The sequence below is a fragment of the Callospermophilus lateralis genome, unplaced genomic scaffold (genome assembly GCF_048772815.1).
Source record: "Callospermophilus lateralis isolate mCalLat2 unplaced genomic scaffold, mCalLat2.hap1 Scaffold_63, whole genome shotgun sequence".
Lineage (NCBI taxonomy): Eukaryota > Metazoa > Chordata > Mammalia > Rodentia > Sciuridae > Callospermophilus > Callospermophilus lateralis.
In genome coordinates, this window is record NW_027514713.1 from 6,712,521 (window position 1) to 6,730,809 (window position 18,289).

The window sequence follows — 18,289 nt, forward strand, 5'->3', positions numbered from 1 at the left end:
CAGATATCAAGGGGATGCAGTGGGTCAGCTGCTGCCCAGCCCACAGGGTTCCCAGGGCTCATGCTGGGGGCTCAATGTCTTGCAGACATGGGCAACTTGGGCCAGCAGCTGTTTGGTACAGCAGTCATATTCCACCACCCTTTCACTGAAGAAGTACACCTTGTCGTCATCCCCTGTGATGCTCCCCACACTCTCAGGGACATAGGCAGAGGCAATGAAGTGGGGCCCTGCAGCAAGGCAAGGAGGTTCAGTCATGAGGTGACAAGGACCTCACAGGTTTCCCACCCTGGGCTTCCCCAGTCCTTCTCCCTGCTCACTGTTGAGCCATGAGGCCTTGTACTCTGCCTTCATGGGGTGATAGGGCCCCATGTTCTGGAGGATGACAGGCTGGGTGCCCAGGAAGTTATTGAGGGTGGCTGAGTACAACTCACCATCTGTGGGAAATGGAAGGATAGTCAGGCCATAAACAAGGTGTAGACACCCCAGAGTGTGTCAAGTTCCAAGGGACTCACCCAAAACAGGCACATCCACTCACCTACAAGAAGGCCAGTGTGGCCCTTAGCTGGGTTATAGGGACAATTCCCCTTCCCATCATCAAAAATCTTCATGCTCCAAAGTGAAGGTGAGCATGTTCCAGAGGCAGAGGGAGCCAGTCAGGAGGATGAGCATGAGGGCAGGACCCCATACTGGAGGCCAGGGTGGCAGGCAGCCAGGGTGGGGCAGCACTCACAATGTAGGTGCACTTGGGCTAAAAGGCGTAGGTACCACAGACATACAGGTGGGAGGTGTTGTAAGGCTGCAGGAAGCAGATGCAGTTGAAACACTCCATCTTGGGGATAAAGGGATCAGTCAGTGAGACCCCTAGGTGAGGGCCACTAGTGCTGAGGCTAAAGAGAGGTCTGCCCTCCTATGACAGTACTCCAGGGAACAGTGCCCTGTGAGGCCCAGGAGGCCAGCAGTGCCTGAGCATCCACATGGTTGCTCTTCCCTTTCTCAGTACACTCGATCTTCTTCTCAGCTGGTGCCTCCCAGAAGATCTAGTGGACAAGGAATATGGTAATGTCATAAGTAGATGCAGAGAAGGATGATACCCTGTGGGAAATCTTGATTCTCATCCTCCGGAAGCTTCTTTCAGTAGAGGACAGAAGCCCCTAGCCACCAGCAAGGAGCCCTGGCACTTGTCTTCCAAGTCACTCAGGAGGCTGAGGCAGAAGTATTACAAATTGAAGGCCAGCCTTTGCAATGTAGTAAGAACTTGTATGTAAATAAAGTTTGAAAAGGCACTGGGAATGCAGCTCATAGAGTGTCCCTGTGTTTAAGCTCAAGTACATGGGTATGTTTGGGGGGAGTCCCATAGTACTTCATCATGGCCTAATCCAGTAAGTGCCATAGAAGGGAAGAGAGAGCTTGCTGATCCTGATGGGGGTTGGGAAGGCCTGGGGGCACACTATTTGATGAGATACCATGTGGTTTAATTGGGTCAAATGGTGATTGCATTCCAAGATTTCTGAGGAATCTCCATATTGCTTTCCAGAGTGGCTGTATCCATCCAAATTGATTTATTCTAAGCAAGTGTCTTCCCATGTCTTTTAAGTTTAGAGGCAAGGAGTTCTTTTTCCAAGGATGTCATACCACTTTTTAAATTATTGTTGAAACTCCAAATATGTGTAGCTTTTCTTCCACCCTTCCCACACACAAGTAAATGAATATCACAGTATCTCACTGGATCTCCAGTGCCCATACGTGTTTGCAGCTGATGGCAGGGTTGAAGTTTTGTGGCAGAGATCAGACAGCACAGGCTCAGAATGTTTCTCTCCTCCTTATTTCCCATCCTTTTATCATTGGAGATGGAGCCCAGCAGCCTGCTTGAATCCTTAGGTAGTGTGACCCTAGAATATTAGTGGCATTATTTCTACTCTCCATTAGGCACCAATAGCAAAAAAGCAAATTGGGAGCACACTTATAGAATCTGCAGTAAGTATGAAGTTTGTGTGCATCTGTTGGGCTGCAGTGATGAGATGAATCCTCTTTGTTAATATGTGACTTGCAACTTGAAGCCTCCCCAGTCTCTGAATTATAAAGCAGGTTGCTCTGTGGGCAGCCTTTCAGCCAGAGAACACATGGAACAGAGCAAGGGATAATCCTGGGAATGCAAAGAGTACACTGGAATTTGTTTTCCTTTCCCTTTTGGTGGTGACTTTAGGTAATGGCTTCTTCAAACCCTGGCTGATTCCATAAAGCCTTGGAAGTAAGGGCTGCTAGAAATGAAAGCACACTGAAGTATGTCAGCAAAAGAAGAACAAGGGGCTGCTCTTGTAACATGCACTCTAGTACCTTGACCCCTCTCCTAAAAACTATAGTTCCAAGTCAGGCGTGGTTGTGCATACCTGTAATCCTAGTGCCTCTAAAGGCTGAGGCAGGAGGATTGCAAGATCAAAGCCAGCCTCAGCAAAAGCAAGGCCCTAAGCAACTCAGTGAGACCCTGATGCTAAATAAAATATGAAAAAGGGCTGGGAATGTGGGTCAGTGGTTAAGTGTCCCTGGGTTCAATCCCCTGTAAAGGGGGGATTTTTTGAGTACACTAATTTTATAGAATAGTGGGTTTTGTTGTGGTATATTTGAAACTGCATATACCATAACTGTAGCATAGACAAAGGGGTAAGAGGGAGAGTTGAAGGGATGCAAGGGGAGGGTACCCTGAATGAAATATATCAATTAGAATATCATGAATCCTATAAAGAAAGAAATTTTCAAGCCTGCCACAGAACTAAGACTCTGTCTACCACCAACAGATGGAGCTGGGGGTGGGGGGCTTATGTCATGTCCCTTTGGCTTGGAAACAAATATTTGTAAACACTTTTTTAGAACCTAACATAAATTGAGACTGAAATAGAAGACAGGAACTTATTATATTTGATCATGACCTGTTGGCATATTACTTAAAATTTATTGATTCCCTTCTTCTATAATTCCATAGTCATAAATAGAATTGGAATCATTTTGTTAAAAGCTAGAATGCTAGGTAGTGCTTGTCCTGGAGAAAATGTACCAGAAGTTTGTGCCTCAAAGAAGTGGAGTGGAGTTACAGCTACAAACCTGTTTTCTCTGATATCCATTTCTAGGAAATTGTTTTCACAATATCTGAGCATCTCTTAATTAATTGGTAAAATGAATTTCTGAGCAGAATTGTACTGTGGTCTGATAAGCCAGAAAATCCCCTTATTCACCCCTCACAAACACTCTGCTTAGCATTTTTACAAGGATTCTCCACTCTTCAAAGATGAAGAATGATTGTTGTTTTTATTTTATCAATCCACATATTTAAACAAGTTTTTTTCTGTTTTGTTTTATACCTGAAATTGAACCCAAGGGCAGTTAACCACTGAGCTATATCCCCATCCCTTTTTCTATTTTATTTAGAGACAGGATCTCACTAAGTTGCTGAGGCTGGCTTTGAACTTGCAATCCACTTACCTCAGCCTTCAGAGCTGCTGAGATTACAGGGGTGCACCACTGAACCCAGCTAAATGTAACTTTTTAATTCCACTTCTACACATGGGTGTATAAAGTCAATGTGACCTCAACTGATGTAACCTGCAGATTAGCCACTGGTAAACACAAACAAGATTGGTGATTTTTTAAGCAAATGGTTAGACATGTCATCACTTTTCACAGTTTGTCCATGGTTAGCATATACAGTTTCAGCAAGAATCTTGCAGTTTCTGATGTAAGTTCTTGCCATAAATTTTTATTGGGGGAGGGGCAGGGATAGGAGCTGGGATTTTCACACTAAAGCCTGCTGTCCGTTGTGTGGATAATCCTCAGTTTTTTTCTTTGCATTTGACTGTGCAGATGACATAAAAAACATTTTGTGAATTGGAAAGTATGATCACATTCCCCCTCAGGTTTCATTGAGGCACAGATTCCTAGTGAATCTAGTTTATGCCTGCACATTTTTGGGGAGATGAAGTACTTTTGCTCTGAAGGATGCTGCAGCCACTTTTCAAGTGGAAAAAAAGTTATCTATAATACATGTGGAATTTTTCACTACATAAGAGGAAGGGAGTTGGAAAACAGCTTTTTTCTTTTTCTTTTTTTTTTCCTTTTTCTTTCTTTCTTTTTTTTTTTTTTTTTTGTACCTGTGATTGAACTCAGTGGCACTCAACTACTGAGCCACATCCCAGCCCCGTCTCTTTTTAATTTTATTTCGAGACAGGTTTTCCCTGACTTGCTTAGGGCCTTGCTAAGTTATTGAGGCTGGCTTTGAACTTGCCAACTTCCTGCCTCAGCCTCCTGAGCTGCTGGGATTACAGGCATGCCCAGCTAGGAAGCAGTTTTAAGTCACAGAGACATTTGATGTGCATATTTGTGTGAGTTAGAGTCTGACTAGAGACATTTTTTAAAATAGTTTTTAAGTTAGAGATGAACTCAATATCATTATCTGGTTTATGTATTTTTATGCGGTGCTGAGGATTGAACCCCAGTGCCTCACTTGTGCTAGGCAAGCACTCTACCACTGAGCCACAATGCCAGCCCACAAATTAATGTATTAAAGCTCAGATTTTCCTCCTGTCAAGTGGAGTATTACCAACATACTTCACAAGGTTGCAAAGAGGAGTTAGAAAAAGTGCTTAGAAGAATATATTCTCTATAATCCTTAGATATTGTGATTAATGTATCATGCACAATTTCAAGTAGCTTACATCATAAGATACAGCTAAAAAGGGTGAAATGAATATCCCCCAGTGGTAGAAAGTGGTAGAAAAAGCAATTTGAAACATTCTGGAGTCCTGATACATTTTTACTCTGGAGTCCTGATACATTCTTACTCAGATCATGAATGGGGTTCTGTGTGCCCCTCCTATGGTCCATGATGGTTTTGCTAGGTTTGTATATAGTAGGAGTACAGGTAGAGCAGCAGATGATACAGCCTCAGGGCCAGGCTGTATTTATCCACATTATCTGGGAAAAGACCTGAGGTTTCTGGGGTAGTAAACAAACAGTAGCTGATAAAGTTTGGTGGTACTAAGCATGATTCCAGAGAAAGCAATGCTCCCCAGCTAGCTGGTGACAGATTTCTGCTTGCTCTTCCTTTAAACTAAGAGATGAGCAGAGGTTGATTAGAAGGGAGTGGGCGTGAGTTTGATTCTTCCTCATGGCTTTATCTTTGTGAAATAGGTTAGGGAGATTGTTATTTGGCCCCATAATGAGCGAGTCTGTGCTAGACAGATTGATAGCACTCCATAAATAGAGATGGCCCCCACCTTATGATGGGTTGACTTAAAATATTTCAACTTTACAGTGATGTGAGAGCAGATCTTGGCAACCACTCTGTTTTTTTTTTTTTTCACTTTGAGTTCAATATTCAGTGAATTCCATGAGCCTTACAACACTATGTTATAAATTGAGCTCTGCGCTTGGCACAGGGGTGCAGGCCTGCACCTGTAATCCCAGCAGTTTGGGAGGCTGAAGCAGGAATATCACAAGTTCAAGTTTAGCTTTACCAATTTGGCGAGGCCCTAAGCAACTCAGCGCAACTCTGTCTCTAAATAAAATAAAAAATAGGGATGAGATGTGCCTCAGTGGTTGAGCGCCCCTGAGTTCAATCTCCAGTACCCCCTCGCAACAAAAAGAGGTATGGCATCAGTGATTTTGCTCTGCAGCAGACTCACACCACTGGAGTTTGTTTAAGGCAAGCTAGGCTGAGATTTGATATTTGGTGGGTTAAGTGTATTGAATGCATTTTAATACAATGTTTTTAACTTCCTATAGGCATCCTTTTATTGTAGATTGAAGAGCACGAGTATTAGTTAGTGGGTTGAGGATTAGGGAACAACCTCTAAATGTTTATGTCATCTATAGAAAAGCGAAGAATTGACATAAACTAGTCTGTGTTAGTTACATATTAAAATTCTTGATGTGCCATATGCTGATAAACGTATAACAAATTATTGCTGTAATGACTGATAACACTCAGTTTGGAATTGGGTAGACATGTTAGCATATGACTCTTTGGAGCCAGTACAAACTTATAAACTCACACAACTAATTAATAACCCTTGTGTGATGGGTACTGTGCTAAGTGGTTTAGGTATATTTGTTCATTTAAACATCACTGTAACTTTTTTTTGGTACCAGGGATTGAACCCTGGGGAACTTAACTACAGAGCCACATCCCCAGCTCTTTTTTTTTTTTATAACCAGAGCCACATCCCCAGCTCTTTTTTATATTTTATTTAAAGACAGGGTCTTGATAAGTAAGTTGCTTAGGGCCTTGCTAAGTTGCTGAGCTGGTTTGAACTTGCAGTCTTCCTGCCTAAGCCTCCAGAGTTGCTGGGATTACTGGTGTGTCACCATGCCTGGCATAGAACCTCTTTTGAAAGGAGAAAACTGAAGTTCATAGAGTTCAAGAAGCTAGCCCAAGGTTACATGAGTTGTTAGTGACAGAATTTCCATGGGGACCCACACAGCCTGGCTTCAGGGTTCATGCTGTGGACTCAAAACTATACTGTCACCTCTCAGCAAAATTTCAACATTGCTAAACTGAAGTTTCCTTAAGTTAGAAAAAGTCACACAAGAGCACAGTCTAAATCAGAGCTAAACTTGACTAAATCCTCTTGCTCTGTCCCATTTGCAAGCAGGTGCAGCTGTAGGTCGGGGAAATAGGTTCCTTACTCCCTTTGAGTGTCCAGAATTACCCCTTGAAAGCCACACACTCCCCTGGCTGTGTCTTCTCTCCCACAGGCATCCCTCTTTCCCCAGACTGTGCCAAGCATACATCACTCTCTTCATACAGGAGTCTACAAGGGCCTCCAAAAGCATATTTAAGTGTTACCTTATGGCTAATTTTCTCCCTGGAATCAGCCACTGTGACATTCTGAGGAACCAAACACTTGCCTTTATCACATTGTTTACACTATACAAGCCATTTTATTTTATTTTATTCTTGTACCAGGGATTGAATCCAATGGTGTTTAACAACTGAGCCACATCCTCAGCCCTTTTCTTGTATTTTATTTTGAGATAGGGACTCATTGAGTTGCCTAAAGCCTCACTATATTGCTGATACTAGCCTCAAAGTTGACATCCTCCTCCCTCAGCCCCCTGAGCTGCTGGAATTACAGGTATGCACCACCACCCCCCCAGCACATTCCCAGCCCCCTCCATCACTCAGACACTCAGACTCCACCGCAACTGTACACTTTTGAGTTATTTTTCAAGCAACCCCCTAGGTCCCTCTTTTTCATAGGAGTGCTCCTTTTGTCACCAAATAATGTAGATCAGTGCCTTTAAAATGAAAATGTCTTAATTTGAAGATTATTTTTCCCTTTGGTCATTCTAGGCAAAGAAATGGCATTTCTTCTCACTGTGAACCATCAGGATGCTGCAATGTAGGACACATTCTTTGTTGCTATTTTGTTCTCTCAGTGGGATCATTGTAGATATTTCTGCCACATCAATCTGGGTTGTGTTATCCATCTGGCATACACTACGGAGGATGGACATGGTCAGGAAGAAAAGGGCAGTGGTGTCCAGGGCTTATCTCTACCTAATGGTGGACTGTTATAGTGGCCTGAAGCAAAGGGTAGAGCTATTGCACCTCTGAAGGGTGCACAGCTGCTTACAGATTCACCTGTGATAGTTTCTTACCCTGAAGTGTACAGGGTAGACCAGGCACAGTGGTGCATGCCTGTCATCCCAGCATCTCAGGAGGCTGAAGCAGGAGGATCACAAGTTCAAAGCCAACCTCAGAAACTTAGTGAGGTGCCAAGCATCCCAGTGAGACCCTGTCTCTAAAAAAAATACAAAATAGTGCTGAGGATGTGGCTCAGTGGTCAAGTGCCCCTGAGTTCAATCCCGGGTTACCCTGGTCCCTCCAAAAAAAAAAAAAAAAAGAGCTGCTGGAAAGGGTTTGACATCTTTCTCACTCTGGGTAACGTGACTGTCATGTCAGTATTTTAGCCTCACATCAGTGATGCCCAGGCATCTTTATCTATTGATGGTCATCTCACATGCCCCCAATTGTAGCCTGTCTTATGTCTTTTGCATAACTCAGTCCTGCACCATCAATGCTGCTTGATGTTGATAGTGACCATGAAATAATAAGAAGGTGGGGCATGATCTAGGTGGGTACATGCACACTTGGTGGCTAAAAGTTTTCATGGTTCTGTGTGTATTCATAAAGGACCATGAAAGTGTCAAGAGCATTGATTTTTGAGGTTACAAATTAAATCTGGTGGGTAGGAAAATTTGCACAGATAGAAACTATTAATAATGAGGATTGAATGTCTCTCTCCCTGTGTGTGCAGCTGGAAAGAGGAACCACTTTTGTGATGCTGTGAAAAATCCCTCACCTACCAATTTATAACACATTAGCTTTGGCTAAATCTCTAATTTCTCTTATCCTTCTGTAAAATGGAATGATACCATAGGGATTTATGTGCATTAAATAATTTGATGACCTTAGAACAGTAGGTAGTTGATACATATGTGTGTCCCCTGCATAGATAGTATTATTTTGGTGGATGTGGGTGGTGGTGATGGTGACGTGAGCCTTGGAGACATTAAGCATCAACCTCAGCATCTTAATATTGAAAGGAATAATGTTTCTGGGTATTCTGGTTTATTTTCCACTCAGTACATACTATAATAACTATTTGGAAGACTATTGTGAGCATTCAATAAAATATCCTGCTGGATAGATTTTGGTCATCTTTGAATCACAATACAATTGGGAGCAGTTTCACAGTCATGGAATAGTATAGATATCGCTTATCATTTTCCTTCTGATTATAAGTATCACCTAGGATATGTAATTTTTTTTTCAGTATTGAGGGTGTAACCCAGGGCCTTGCATATGCTAGGCAAGTGCTCTACCACTGAGATGCATCCCCAGCCTATTCTGATTCTCCTTCTTCTTCTTATTATTATTATTTTGAGACAGGGTCTTCCCAAGTTGTTGAGGCTGGCCTGAAATGTGTCACCCTATTGCCTCAGCCTCTCAAGATGCTAAGATTATAGGTATGCACCACTGTGACCAGCAAGAAACACAAGTTATTTTTTTTTTGTACCAGGAAATGAACCCAGGGGGCATTTTATCCACTGATCCACATCTCCAGTCCTTTTATATATTTTATTTAGAGACAGGATATTGCTAAATTTCTTAGGGTCTCACTAAGTTAATGAAGCTGGCTTCAAACTTTCAATCCTCCTCCCTCAGACTCCCAAATTGCTGGGAATACAGGTGTAAACCACTGTGCCTGTCAGGATATAGAAATTTCCATGGATGTTATCTTTCCATGAGAATTTTAAAGTTTCTCACTACTTGGCATATTATAGTTCTTGTTAATAGTGATTATCAATATTTTGTCTTATGCCAGTCATTCATGATAGAGTTGATTTGTCTGTGGGGAGACACATGGCAATGTTTTGCTTGTCACAATTATGCAGAGGTGCTACTACCATCAAGTGAGTAGATAACAGGGACACTGCTAAACCTCCTGCAATGCACATGCCACAGCTGGGACAGCCCAGAATATCAATAGTGCCAGGGCTGAAGCACTCTGCACTAACTGAAAACTCCTTGGAAGCAGCACAGTGTCCTACTGCCTGTCCTGAGCCCTGGCATGGATCCCTATCAGATTTACCTTGGGTCCTCAGGTACCTCCTGAGTTACATAGTCTACAAACATTTAGCCCCTGGGTTTAGCATTTCTTCAGATTAGCTTTGTGACTTCTAGGTTTCAGGATTCATCCACAGCCATTTTTAATATTTTATTCAGGACAGGGTCTCACTGAATTGGTTAGGGCCTCGATAAGTTCCTGAGGCTGGCCTTGAACTCATGATACTCCTGCCTCAGCCTCTTAGATGCTGGTATGACAGGTGTGTGCCACCATGCCCATTTCTCTTCTGTTTTTATTTTACATTTTTGATGACAGAGATTTAACACAGGGCCTTGGACATACACATATAACATACACTATAAATATAATTTTATCCTCTTAAAATATTAATCTCATAATATCACAGACATTTGGAAAGAAAACAGTATAAACACAGCTCAAAGCACTGTCCATGGACTGCCCTCACTCTGTTGAACTGTTGATCCCCAGGCAAGTGAGTACAGAAAGTGAGAGAGTTCAGAAACTTGGAAAGCCGTGGGCCAGTAATTGGTGGTTTCTGTTCTCTGTAGGTATCTGTCTTCACCATATTCAAGAATATGAATTTCTTTTACAATGTATGACCTTTTAGTATTTAAACTTTGCATAATAGTTAAAATTGTTGGATAATTCAAAGTCATATTTTTCCAACTTTTATCATGTAAATGTTAAAATGTACAGAGAAGCTGAGGGAGTTCTAGAGTGAACAATTATAGAACTACTAAAAATGTGGATTGGGTTGCCATGCTGCTGCTTGCAGGTCCAGCCAGTGTGGAAATAAAGCCTCTGTTTGGAAATGAACTTCTTCTGGAACAAGTCCTGCCCCTTATTTCATGTATTGTTTCTGCCTCCTGTTGTACCACTCAATCAGGACTGAGTAGTTTCTACAGAGAACTTTAGGCTCTGCTCCTTCACCAAGTAGCAATACATGGTTGTTTCAGAAGCACAGAGAGCTTTGTGGATCCCCAGTTTTAGCAGGTATTGACATTTAGGTGTCTTAAGTGCACATTTATGTCTCTTTCCCAATCTTACCCTGCCACGTCCTACCCCCAGTCTTCTGCTTATTTTATGGTTTTTCTCCTTTCATTCACCTTTTGGTTTATTCTGATCCAACTTCTTTCCTAAATTTATTAGAATTTTTGGTAATTTTTTTTTTTGGTCTATGTGTGTGTATGTGGGAGTGTATTATGGGTTTTTGTTTTTATTTATTTGTTTTATTTTGGTGGCAATAAAAGAAGATATCCAGAGACAATTACAATAATAGTAAAACAGAAACACTTACAAGTGCCAGATGCAAGGCATAGTGAACTATGCCTTACATCAGATTGAATCTGTCACCTCCTATTTTTTTTGTTTATACACTTCAGTGAAGGAAATAGATATATGTTTGATGTCTTCGATTACATTTTTACCTTCCATAAAGTAAGATCATTATCGTATTAAAAGAATTTCTTATAAAATGCAGGACACACACACAAAAAGATTTCTCCTATTCATATTTAAAGCTTGAAAAACATTAAGTGTGCTGTATAACAGAAAGAAAGTTTCAACAGGGTGTTTTTAACCATTTAAATTTTTTTCTTTCTATAATGTATATTGTGGGAAGGGACACTTCAACAATTGCTTTCTGGTCACACATAAAACAATTCTACCTGTCTTCTATGAGGGAAACTATGTTGTATCAAAGGATTTCTTGCAATATTTATAAGGACCTTTCTTTCCTGAAGAATTCCTGCCAAGTATTTCCTGTGGAACAATAAAAATAGTTATCACTTGTTAGGTTTATTTGTTAAGAAACTAATTATGATGAAATGATGAAGATAGTTGTGTCTTAAGTGTAGTTTTAAACTGATTTTTTTTTGGTAACAGGCATTGAACCCAGGGGCACTTAGGCACTGAACCACATATTCAGCCCATTTTTTACTTTTTATTTGGATACACGGTCTTTCTAAGTTGCTCAGAGCCTCAATAAGTTGCTGAACATTGCTTTGAACTTGCAATAGTCATGCCTCACCCCAGAGTTATTGCAATTGCAGACATGAAGCAGTGTGGCTGACTGAAATTAATTTTGATGAATCCTGGGGTCTTTTGGAGATCAGAAAGCTAATATATCTTGCCTAGTAAGTCTCTCCATGAACCCTGAGAAAATTCTCATACTTCTATCGGCACAATACTCTTTGTTTTAAGATAGCTTTAGAAAATTGAACATCAATGTTTATTCTTTTTTTTTAAAGAGAGAGAGAGACAGAGAGAGAGAGAGAGAGAGAGAGAGAGAGAGAGAGAATTTTATAATATTTATTTTTTATTTTTCAGCAGACATAACATCTTTATTTGTATGTGGTGCTAAGGATAGAACCCGGGCCGCACGCTTAAGCGCGCTACCGCTTGAACCACATCTCCAGCCCTCAATGTTTATTCTTAAATTGCAGTTTTCACAAATGTACTGGGTGAAACAACATAAGTAAAATATCTAGTAATTTTCATAAAGATCCTGAGTTATATTAAAATGCTATATCCACTTTCTCAATAATTAGAAAAAAATGGAGTAAGATGGAATATATTGGTTTTGTATTTTTTTTAGAGAGAGGGTCTCACTGAGTTTCTTAGCACCTCACTTTTGCTGAGGCTGGCTTTGAATTTGTGATCCTCCTGTCTCAGCCTCCCAAGCTGTTGGGATTACAGGTATGCACCACCATGCCCAGACAGAATATACTGTTTTAAATGAGTTTTAAAACTTCATTTTTTTCTTGTTAATGTAAGCACGTGAATCAAAGAGAACACTAGTGACATGGGAATAACAAGTCTGTAGTTGCATTAAACAAATTTTACATTTTAGCAAATTTTTTACTGTAGGCAAATTTCTTTAACTATTCCAAAAATGTTAGACTACAATGAATTTTGCTGATAGGTCATGAGCCAAGTTTCAGGGTCTTGGTGATATTATGTGTGTTTGCCTCCAATTCCTTTCTGGAAAACATCTGATAAGAATTTAACTTTTAACCAAATAGAAGTATCTATACAAATGACTCATTTATTTTTCTTGGTCCTATCCAATTTTTTTTTTCTTGAGGAATTTTAAAATTTTGAATATAAATGTTTATCTTGACTATTTTAATTAATGTTCTAACATTTGATATGTTTTTCTCCTCACTTTTCTAATTTATCAGAAATTGTTTCATACTGCTTATGACTATTTTCCCCAGCTTGGTAAAATTTCATATATTTGTGGAGCATATTCATCACAGTGTAGTAAGTGGAATAACTTGATATTTTCATTTCTTTCAAGAATGTATTCTCATCAAACCCTAGAATATTCAGTGGAGCAGGGAATAAATTATTTATCACTACCCAATAATAAGGGAAGGTATAAAAACTATAAAAATGAAAATTTACTTTTTAAGAAGGAATGGAAATTTTTTGGAGAGAGAAAAGGTAAAAAATTTTCTTAATGATTATAACAAATGAATGATTATTATTTAAAATAAAATCAGGTTATGTTTTTGAATAACATTTCAGAAGACTCCTCAACTTATGCCACTCCCATTTTGGGGCGTAATACTTTTAATTATGTAATTATACAATTTTACTATTCAGTATTTTGTATAAAACCAGTAATAATATACCATATTTTCAAATCAAGAATATGTATCAATCTACATATATATGCACAATTTACAGGCCATTGTAAAGCTATCTTCAAAATACTTTCAAGATAATCAACATTCAATCAGTTCTGTCAGCTTTAAAAGTATGATAAGAAACATTTAAACAACAGCAACAAAAAAAAATCAAAACAATGATCAAAGACTGATTAACCATTTATTTTTTAAAACTAATAGTCTGTTCATGATTGCAGATTATTAGTCTGCAAATTATTAATATAATACTGCATTACTCTTCTATGACAGTTCTTCCATGTGATAAGGAGGTATCTTCCTTCAGAGTATGGGCAAATTGTCCCATGTTTTAAACACACCCCATAGTAATTGCACGTAGAGATATCGTTCATTCAAATTAAGAAGAAATGGAAGAGCAGCAGTGAGCTTCACTAGAACATTTTAGTTGACAAGAACTATTCATTAATTGTTTTTTTTTTTTTTTTGGGCAGGGGAAGTTTGGTAATCATTACTTTTTAAATGCTATAAAAATAAGAAAAAGAAAAGAAGCAGGTGGTTCCTTCTAGAAAACACCAAAAGAGTGCACTGCTCATCTGTCATGGATGGCAATTCAATAAAAGCAAAGACTCAAGGTACTCTTGGCACAAGGCTTCCAGAAAATTTACAGTCTGCGTTGCCTGCATGTCTCCTTCAAGCCCCCAAAGTAGACAATAGGACTTCATGGGAACACTGGGAATGCTTCTGAGACTAGTCTGCACAAAAGCTAAGTGGAAAACAACCCTTAGTAAGCAGTAGCAAGGTGAGTTTGGGGCAATGGGGGAGTTGAAAGGCTCAAGCTTATAACTGGAAAATTCTACAGAAAATTAAAGCCACCACTCAGCACAGGCAAGGGTGCCTGTGAATGAAGCATGGCTTACCATCAACCCTCTCTGTTGTTGAGAACAGTGTTCTAGTGTCTTTTATACACCATGAGTTTCTCTATGCTAGAGGAGCATACTTTTTAGACACTCAGCTCTGGGACTCTTCCTGATGGTTGATAATTTGAGTGAAGTGCACCTATGAATATTTATTTCTAATTTTAATCCTAGTGGAAGTGCTTTTGGTGTATATTTTAAGGTATTTCAGGCCCATAAGTTAGCAGAATCACTCTACCTGAAATGTACTCCTTCATTTTCTATAGAAGGAAGGTCTCCAACTGGACTCCAAGTTACAATCCTTGAAGATTTGTGTATTTTGTGGTTTCCTGTTGGATGGAGTTTGCACTTATTTGTTGCAGAAGGAACTTTCCATGTGTCAGACCCAGAAATTTTCTGGTTCATACACATGTCCCCAGTAAGCTTAATCTTGTTGCTATAAAATTCTTTTGATGTAATAGCACTAGTCATCTGGGAATCCGAAGGAATGTGCCTTCAACAAATCCAAAGTGTCCTCTGACTAATTTAGTGAACTACTTACATACAGTGATTATGACAGTGATTTTAGCTGGAAAGTTGAGAAGCCAACCCAAAAAAGCAACTTATAGAAAAGCACTGTGGTTACCAAAAGTTTTGACCAAGTCCCCAGATGGCTGTGCACTACGAGGGGCAAGAATATGGCATGAGCTAAGGTGTAAAGAACATCTACTCATTCTGCTGCAGGACATAACCATCTGCTGCAGATGGGCATATGGATTGGCATCCACTGAGATTAATTATGGAGGACTTGGCCTTTACAAGTTTCACCCTGAGTCACAGCAGTTAAGTCCTGGGCACAGCTCAAGCATTTTCTCAGCATGAAACAGCACATGGAATGGTCCTCCTTCCACCCAGCTCTTAGCCTTTTTTGCCTCAGGGACAAGAATACACTGCTTTCCTTGATCCAGTCCCCAGGTTTAAGAAACTGGCAAGATCCTGCCCTCTCAGAGTCTACTGCAGAAAGAATTGCCCATAAAGATATGGCCATCTGACTTGTGCCTTAGTTCCCATTCATGTCATGTTCCAATCCAAGGACAATTTATCCTGTCTTGGTACAACTTTGAAAAAAGGCAGCTCTATGCATTCAGGCTTCCTCACACATTCACCTTGTCTTTGAAGAAAAGCATCGCCTGCTATCCCCCCTCCCTCTCCCCTCCCCTCTTCTCTCTCTACCACCTAGATAGTAGATGATAGGAAAGGCAGCAGAATACAACAGACACTAGTATGGCAATATGTAAATCAATGGATGTGTAACTGATGTGATTCTGCAATCTGTATACGGGATAAAAATGGGAGTTCATATCCCACTTGAATCAAAGTGTGAAATATGATATATCAAGAACTATGTAGTGTTTAGAACAACCAACAATAAAAAAAAGAAAAGCATTGCCTGGTGTTGCCTTCCAAAAGGACCTCCATCCAGGATTCAGACTAGGAGAGGACAGCATGGTTACGATGGATGGATAGTGTTCACTTCTTAGGGAAGTAACCAATGTGGTTGCAAAATATTCTTTAATTACAAAAACCAGTTTTTTTTTTTAGCAGCATATGAATAATTTCTCTGACAATTGTGCATCACACACCTGGCTGTGTTCCAGGAAGGTTAAGGAAGAAGGCACTCAACAATTAAGTGCCGTCACTGCCAACAACTGTAGCTCAAAATTAACGACTTTCACTGGAATGTCTTCAGTGTGATTACACAGAAATAATAATCCAAATAGGTACTGAAAGACCATGAAAACTATTGATATTATTTCTTTTTAAAGCCACCATAATGTGGGATTGCTCTTTGCAGAGGCAAAGCCCAACAGTGAGTGTGTATGTGTGAGTGTGTATGTGTGAGTGTGTGTGTGTGTGTGTGTGTGTGTGTGTGTGTGTGTGTGTGTGTGTTTGTTCATACATGGAAGAAAACAAAATTTTAATTTTACTGACTGGGATACCCAGTAATGCATAGCCTTCTGATACTTTGGTCCCTAAGTAATATCAAAAAGGAAGTTCCTTGGCACAAGGCTTCCAGAAAATTTATAGTCTGTGTGGCCTGCATGTCTGCATCAAGCCCCCAAAGCAGACAATAGTGCTACATGAGAACACTGGGAATGCCACTGAGACTAGTATGCACAAAAACTAAGTGGAAAACAACCCTGAGTAAGCAGTAGCAATCATCTTCCAACTTAGAAAACAGTTCTGCCTCCTAAGTTTTCTAAAGTATTCATAAAAGTTCCCTGGCAATGTACTACTTGGTGATACAATATGAAACAGTGTTTAAATGTCATTTTCAAAGGTTCTGTCTTGTAAATCACGCTTTTTTGAAAGGAAATCAGTTGAGTAGTTCATATAGTGAAATTCACAACAATATTTCAAAGAGAAAAGGCAGAATGGTTAAATTGAATAGTATCCCATTTGGAAAGATTCATGGCAGGAGCATCTGCTGGGGTCACAGTGTAAATAAAAAATAAGAACATCAAAATCTCTCATTAGATACACTTCTGAGGGCCATCAGTGAATATAATTATCAGCAAAAGGACAAAATGTACCACACAGACTGGGCAACATTCCGGATGGTGAAATGTGTGCTACTTTCACCTGAAAGTAAGTTGATAACAGTGTTTTTGTGGTTTAATTCAGACAAAAGTGAATCAGGCCCTTCATGTCACTGCTCAAACCTCAGACTCTGAGTTACTGAAACTCTAGTGGATCTTTTCTTGTTCAGATAAATTTCTAAGGGGGAAAGCAACTAAAGCATCTGAAATTTTGTTTTGTTCTGTGTTGAGAGCCAGGTCAGTCATAATGATGCCTAGCATTTGCCTGAGGGAATGTTTGAAAGGTGATGCCAGCAAACAATTTAGATGATTATTTGAGTTAAGCTATATATAATTGCTGTGATGCTGGCTTGATTGTATTGTATATTTGACCTTTACCATCGGGCAATGGGGCGGCTCTTGATGCCTCGGGGCACCGGCTACTTTGAAGTTCTTGTGGGGATTCCAGGAGAGTTCCCATTGGTTGGGGAAGTGCCGGAGGCAGGATTTCTGGTGTGGGGGGTTTCTGGAAGGGCTGCGTGGGTGGGTGGCGTTGGCAGAAAAACGTGACTGCAGTGCCAGTGAGAGTTGAAATAAAGTAGTTGCTGTTTGAACCTACAAAGCTTTGTGGCGGCTCGGTTATTCTTGTCCAGCCAGACTGCGGCAGTTCTGAAAGAAATTTTTCTAAATCTTTTCAGAGTTTTCTATTCCCAGATTCTTTCTTCAGTTCTGATCACAACTTTTTATTTCATGCAAAAATATTAGTCCTTGTTAAAGCGGGACTGCTAAAACTGTTTTTCCTCAAAGCAGATTACTTGGTTGTTTTAATAAAGTTACATTCAAATGTTTAAAACTGTGAAGTGTGTAATCAAGAATTACTATGGGTGATATAATGTTAGATTTTGATGGTATTCAGCTTTTCAAGGCCCCAATTCTTTCACCTTGTGGAACTCCATTTATTATGTCACCATCACTACCTTGTTCAGGTTTCTGATTGTCTTGATTTTCCACACTGCTTGTTGAAATACCACCTAAGAGAAGTCTGGTGAAGATTGATGCTGCTTAGTGTGCTCCATTCTTCTGCCTCCCTATCTTTTGCTGAATATGGTCCCTATCCAGCCAGACACTGGTTTGTTTCATGACCAAATCCTTCTGCTGAGGCCTGATCTCTGAGCTGGGTCTACAGATTTGGATCCAGGAAATAGTCTCAGCTGCTCTCCTCCCATAATGCTTTATGATGTGGCCTATTTGAGTGGACATTAGATCAAGGCAGACTTTACAGTGCATGGAAATGGCACCTTCCACATTTTCATACATACCCACAAGTTATTTTACAATGGCATCCATTGGGGTGCTATCATCCACAAGGAAAAAACCATGGTGATCAAAGAGTTTAGCAACATATATCCTTTTATTCAGAAAATACCTATAGTAACATTTTGAGTCTTACTATCAGGAGAATGTTGTGTATCTTGCATAAATTCTGCAGAAGGTGGTCTGATATTTTCCATTTTAAATCTCAATTTTTTGCTATTTCATAG

At 40.0% G+C, this 18,289-nt stretch overlaps 1 pseudogene; it reads right to left on the minus strand.

Annotated features, from left to right (window-relative positions):
- LOC143389492 (semaphorin-4C-like) overlaps nt 1-18,289 on the minus strand; it is a 76,586-nt pseudogene that overhangs the window by 22,703 nt on the left and 35,594 nt on the right.